The following is a 7015-nucleotide window of genomic DNA, read 5'->3' on the forward strand; positions in this document are numbered from 1 at the left end:
GGTCTGACTGACTGCACCCAAAATAGTTTTAAAGTCTCTTTAAAACCAGGTGCTTGTCAGCCTGCTGGTGTGTGAAGATCTATGAATTTATTACCAGAAGCATTCTCCCTCCTCAGCTGCGTTTAGCAGCCAAGGCTGCTGGTTTGCAGCGTCTCCACTTGTACTGAAAATGCGTTCCCTGGGGAAGGCGGTGAGGAGCGAGCCACCTGCGGCTCCCGTCACACTGCCGTGCTAATGAACCACCCTCTCCCCAAGTCTTAAAGCAGTTGCAGCAGCCAACGGAGGCAGGAACCAGCTGCAAACAGAGCGGCACAGGGGACGGCACTGTGGTGGGTGCTCGGGGCCTGGTCCCCACTCCGGCGGGGACACCCAGAGCCCCACCTGGGGCTGTCATGACAAGAGGACACAGCAGAACTACCTGAAATGGGGTGGGCATCCCACAGGCTTTGCTACCTGTGCCTGGCAGGGACATCGCACCAACCATGGGCCGTGACAGCAGCAGAGGGTGCCTGCAAAAATTGCTGTTTAGTGGCCATATAAGCATAAGAGCTGGACCCAGACCAGACCCAGGCTGGACCCAGGCGGGACCCAGGTGGGACCCAGGTGGAACCCAGGCCAGACCCAGGCGGGACCCAGGCCAGGCCCAGGCTGGACCCAGGTGGGACCCAGGCGGGACCCAGGCCAGACCCAGGCGGGACCCAGGCTGGACCCAGGCGGGACTGAGGTGGGACCTAGGCGGGACCCAGGCTAGACCCAGGTGGGACCCCGGCCGTCTGAGCACCAAGCCCTTGCAATTTCCCTGAGTCACTCCCCTGAACGAAGGCCCCGAGGTTTCTGCTGATGCAGCGCTGGGGTAGCTAAATGCTTTGCTGAATGCCTGCCCGAGTGTGCCTAAGTGCTTTCAGCCTGGGTGGCTGCTGAATTGGGTTTCCTGGGACAATTATTTTGAACATAAGTACCCAAAGTCTGCTTGAGTCCTTTTCTAAGTGCTTAAGTTATTTTGTTTTAAAAATCTGGCACTACATCCTTATACCTGTGGTCAGACCAGTCCCAGATATGTATTTATTTTAATTATATTTGCAAAAATGCTTGCTGGACATAAAGGGTACGCGTCTCTTTCTGACTTTACTATGTACAGTATTTTCTTTCAGCCTTCGAGCCCTCACTTTTCTGGCAACCCCAGGAGCCTGCTGCCCGGCCCCCCCAAGCCCCAGGCAGGGGCTGGCCCACGCGTTGCTTGCATCCCACCGGGAATGTGCGGGAATTCAGCCCCAAGCCGCAGCGGGAAACAACGTCAAAACCCAGAAATAATCCTGGTGTGCTGACAAGGAGGGAGTGGTGTGCATGCAGCTACCTCCTCCACTCCCTGCTGCTTTAAAGGCAAGACAAGGGTTAGTTAAGTGGGGCTTCGCAAGCCTGGCAGGTGAGAGTTAGGCAGAAGTGACAGCCCTGAAACGGGGGGAAGCTCACATGCATGCAGGGGATGGGAACAGAAAGGCTGCAGGTGTTTGCACCAGTGCGGTGGGCTCCATCTCTTCACCCCCACCTCCAGCTTTAAAACAAGGCACACCACCGGAGGTGGTGCGGGCAGGCAGGCAGGCTGCTTTTGCCCAGCCAGTGGCTGCCTGTGACAGCCGAAGGAGGTTCCTGGGGACTCAGGGGAACATGGAGACAACTGCCCCAGGTCTGGGGAAATCGCCAGCTCCCAGATTATTATTCACGCTTCACCTAGTTAAACCACCAGGAATTTACTAAAGGCTTCAGGATTTCAGCTAGTCATCTCTTTTAATAGTTTACTATGTTTTAAACCAGCTGGTTTGTGGCACTGCATTAGAAGTTTCCCATGCTAATTACTGCACGTCCCTCCGAAAGCAAACCAGAAAGATCCCAGAGTGAAAAGCGTGAGTGGTCCCACACCAGAGCCTCCTCTCTGGAGTGGAGCAAGAGGCAGTGAGCCCAGCTGTGCCCCCAGCCCCTCTCCGCTGCTCGCTGCAGCGATGCATGGCGCTGCAGCGATGCATGGCACTGCAGCGATGCACGGCACCGCAGGGATGCATGGCTCTGCAGGGATGCATGGTGGTGCAGCAATGCATGGCATTGCAGCAATGCACGATGCTACAGGGATGCATGGCACTGCAGCGATGCGCGGCACTGCAGCAATGCATGGCGCTGCCACTCGCCCGAGCTGCTGCTGTGGATGTTGTCCTCTGCCTCCTGGGGCAAATGCCCGTGGGCTGGCACATGGCTGTGGCTCTCGGGGACGTGTCTGACTGTCTGCGTCGGCCTGACCTCACCAAGGACAAACAGCTCTACTATGGAAAACACTAATGAAAGGGCTAAAGCTGGGAAGAGTACGGGAGCGATTAGTGGTGTGCATACAGCTGAGCTTCCTGCAGATTACTTGTATTTAGACCTAATCCTCTGCATTCAAAAAAAATCCCAAATCTCTTCATTTTTTTATGGAGTGATTATCATAGACTCCGGAATGATTGTGTAAAAATTAATCCTGGGGAATGAGATTGGTTTTGGAGCTGCAGTGTGGTGCTGGCCAGACATATAAGAAGCCGGTAAACAAACCTTTCCCAGAGTGAGGGAATTAAGCTCCGGTCAGGTTCCCTTGGTTTCGATGTGCTGTTGGGGCTTATCTGATCGCTTCAGCCGGGTGCACGAGCAACGGTTTCACGGGGTGGGCCGGGGATGCCCTACAGCCCCAGGTCTCCGAAGAGCTTTCCAGGGTTTCCCCGGAGGCTGCGATGGAGGCGGGTGGGGGGCTGCAGAGCAGGCAGGGGGCTTTGACAGGAAAGAGCCACGCCGCCCACGGGGACAGCGCGGGGCACCCCAGTGGTCTTGTGCTGAATGTGGTATTGATGGGGACACAGGCGAGACAGGCTGATGACACTGCCTGGTGGCCCTCATCCCCTCCCAGAGACCTTTGCCTTTTCTTACGGGAAACATCTCTGGCCTCATCGGCACTGCTGGAGGAGACTCCGGGCTGCCCGCGTCCCCCAGGCACCACCCAGCCACTGCAGGCATCGCCGCCTGTCCGGCCGCTCTCCAGGCCAAGCTGTGTGGTCATCCTCAGGGCTCCGGTTCAAAAAGGTGCTTAAGCCCAGCATTAGGAGCATGCGCCATCCTGCTGCCAAGTGTGATGGATCTGTAACTATTCTGAAGTGATCCATGAATATTGCATGTGGATCCACTTACTGGAGCCTCCGCTGCATGGATGCCTGGGTCTGCTTTAATAGGTAGCTGTCAGGAAATGCAAGCAAGGGAGGAATAGCTCGAGATAAGCCCTTTTGCTGCCAGCAGCAGAGGGCTATTAAGAGGCGGCGAGCAGCAGGGCAGGGGAAGGAGAGACTGGTGGGTTACCCGTTGTGCTGAGCCCGGGGCGGGCACATGGGCAGGCATGGGCGCTCTCGGCTGTTTTAAAATCTTCCCCCCTCCCCAGCTGTTTGATTCCTAGCCTTAAAGCAAACCGCAGGCAGGTTTGGGAGGGCTGCCTGCTGGCAGACCCCCGGGCAGGAGCGCGGGGCCGGGGACCACCAGCACGGTCCTGCCGGAGCGGTGGCACAGCCTGGGTGGGGGTGAGGAGGGATGGAGGCTGCCAGCGTGGCCCCCGCCACAGCACCCAGCCCGGGGCAGCGGGGAGCTGGCAGGTGCCCAGCTCCAGGGGCTGAGTATCCAACAGCTCTGATGGGCAAGGAGGGAGAGGGAAGGGGGAAGGGGGAGAAAGGAAGGAGGAAGGAGAGGCGACAGTGACCTCAGTGTCTCACTGCAAACTTCTGCAATCATTTTTAATCCCCAAAAGCAAAGCCACGGGATCTGGCACCTGCCGGTGCGATGGCAGAGACGCTGCTGGTTTCCACAAAGGCAGGGTTTCACCTGAGCATCTCGGTTCAGTTTGGTCCCCTCCTCAGTGGTCCAGGGTGGCTGGAGGGGAACGAGCAAGAGGTGAACTGCACATGGAAAAGCCACTCCGAGTGGGGTTTTTGCAGTAATTTACTCCCTGACATTTAGTCAGAAGTTGGAGATTATGCCTTGGTTTAATTTTACGCATTAATCAACAAGAGAGGGAACATTTTATTTTTACATAGATGGCCGCTATTTCTCTCCCATTTACACCGTGCAGCTCCATTGATTTCATTAGGATCCGCCAGGCAGAAATGAGAGTGGAACTTGGCCCCCTTAATTAAGACGACTGTTGCTAAAGGCGGAATGATGGAAAATAATTAACCCTGTAAAAAACACATGATGCTGAGAAGGAGAAATACATAATTTAGGAATCAGGAGGCTGTTATGCAATATTAATTGCAGACAGCATGTCTGAACAGCACGACGTACCGAGAGTTGTTCTGCTCGTCACAAAGCTGCTGAAGAAGGCCAATTTTGCTCTTGACATTAAATGAAGAGCCCAAAAGATGCATCTCTAGAGTAAATGGCCACCACGGTGGGGCGGGGGGTCCGGCTGCGTTTGGGGGGTAGCTGGGGAAGCGGGGGGTCTGCATGGCTCTTCCCATGGCTGTGACAGCCAGGAGACCCCACTGCCTCATGGCACAGGCAGCTTGTGTCTCCCCTCCTAGATCTCTGCCGGGCAGGGACAAATACGCTGCCTCCACTGGTGGAGGCTCAACCAATTTCATTAATTAAAGTTCTAATTGTGCTAAGGGAGCTTTGACCTCCTAGGAGGACCCTTGCCCTTCTTCGTAAAGAAAATTGGATTATTCCTACTAGTGCTGATTGTCAGTGCCTTCTTTGCTGCTAAAATATTCTTTCTACTTCCTAATCAAATGACTTAAAAAGGCCAAACATGGAACTTTCAACAGCAATAACAAATACGCCTATTTATTTAAACAGGCACAAGAAATAGTAATTCAATAGGCAATTTCTAGAGAAGGCTATAAATGAATGCAAACAGAAGGTCCACTTGTGTCTGATGATGCTTTAAGGGTTGGATACTGGATTTAAAAGCTCCTTCAATGCCTTCTTTTTAACACAAAAGCATTACTCAGGAACCAGAGAAATGCCTTAGAGATTGGGATTGTTCATTACACCAGGGATGGGGATAACAGCAGTGAGTAGCTGGGTAATTTCAGGAGGAGGACATTACCACGGTTGCACAGCAAACAGGACCAGGAGTGTAAACATGCTTGTGCATCATATAGACCAGCGGCAAACGAGCACCGGGGGGGTCTGGGTACCCTGGGGGGCCTGCGGCAAAGGCAGGGCTGCAGCAGCGGGGCAGGGAGGGCTCCTGTCCCCTCTCCCGTGTCTGTGCGTGCAGTGCCCGCATCCTGCTGGCTCCAGCAATGAACGCTTGTACCTGCAGAGAAGGGCATTGCGGCAGCATGGGGGCTATGGGGCAGCATGGGGGCTATGGGGCACCACAGGGCTGCTGGGCGGCACGGGAACGTGCTCTGCCGATCTTTCCACGTGGGATCATGCAGGGGCGTCACGCGTCATGTGCATACCTAAGCTATAAAGGCAAACTGTGTCACTGCCATGCTGCTTAATCACTTGTCCCGGGCGTTATTTCACCATAGGTGAAACTTGTTTAGCACATTGGCTCCAATATTGTACACTCAAAGGCAGCTCCATAGTTGTGGGAGGGAAAGATACGGGTGAAAAACCAATTAATGCTCATTTCCTGTATCATTGTCATTAATGGCAAAACTGGTAAGAACCATCTTCTTGTTTAATTGTTGATAGGTAAAAATTACGCATTGAGGAGGGATATAGCCATTGCAAATGGAAGCAGAGCCGTGCCTGTCCCAGCAGCGCTCGGTAGGGTGGGTGATGTGCATTGTGGCCCGGGTGTCCTGGCACATACCCGTCTTCCCTCAAAACTGAATTGGCCCAGACGTGGCATGCAAGGAAGGGCTCGGTGCATAGGGGGAGCCTGGGCTGAGCCATCAGGCTGTCAACCGATGAAGCAAACCCTAACTGAAGTGCTGCCTGATGTGTCTCCATCCAGCTGACCTAGCTGGTAGTCTGTAGGACACACACATACTTGCAAACTCCCATACTTTTGTGAAAAGCCTTGTGAAATTTGAAATCTTGTCTTGATTTCTGCAGTTAGACGGGAATCTTGGCTCCCTTTTACCTCCTGCTTACAGAGAAAAGGCTGAGGATGTGACTAGCGCAGGAGTGCAGATGTAGATAAACCAACAAGAAAATCCTCAGATTGACTTAAAATCTCACCGCTGTTAAATCGGTGGGCTTCAGGAGCTGAATCAAGACCACTGAGCAATTTAATCTGATGAAACTCTGTGCTCCTTTGCTGCCTTACGCACTTCAGCCTAGAGAAAAACGTGTTGCCTTTTATGTAAATCTCAACTTCTGAAGCTGGCCCCAACCTGGAGTTCCCCAGATTTATGTTTTGCTGGCATACCAGAAGCAGACATCTTATTTTAGGGTGCTCCTTCAAGGTCACCATTCTTCGTCCCCATTGCAGTACCAGGCACAAGGTTGTTTGGACCCAGCAGCAGGTGCATGAGAAGGACCTATGTGATATACAGTCGTGTTAAAAAGATGTCAGCAATTATTCATGATAATGAAATAACATGATTATGAAATTGCTTCCAAGAAAACATACCTTGTCTTAGAGATTTCCTCTGCCAAGTCCTCCTGTTGCTGACAGTCCTGTCGGGCAGCAGCTTTGAGGAAGCCACGGTGCCCCACGCAGCGCACGCGCTGGGGCCATCAGGGCGGTGTAGAGTGAGGGGATTTTGAACTTGCCAGCACCGAAGGCTCTGCGCTGGTCTTTGATGAGGCAATGGGCATTTCCGCGGGCTCCTGGGCGGCTGCTGTGATTGTTCCCCACCTTTTTGTTTACATTCATGAATAACAGGCCAAACTTCAACCAGATAGAGATGTCTCTCTACAATTAAAACGTTACCTATTATTATCCATAATTTTTAACAAATTATTTATGGTAGTTTTATAGCACAGGTAAGTGCAAAGGTGAAATAAAGTAGACGCTTAGGGTTTTAGTGTTGGTGAGTCACTGCAGGGCTCA

The sequence above is a fragment of the Aptenodytes patagonicus genome, chromosome W (genome assembly GCF_965638725.1).
Source record: "Aptenodytes patagonicus chromosome W, bAptPat1.pri.cur, whole genome shotgun sequence".
NCBI lineage: Eukaryota > Metazoa > Chordata > Aves > Sphenisciformes > Spheniscidae > Aptenodytes > Aptenodytes patagonicus.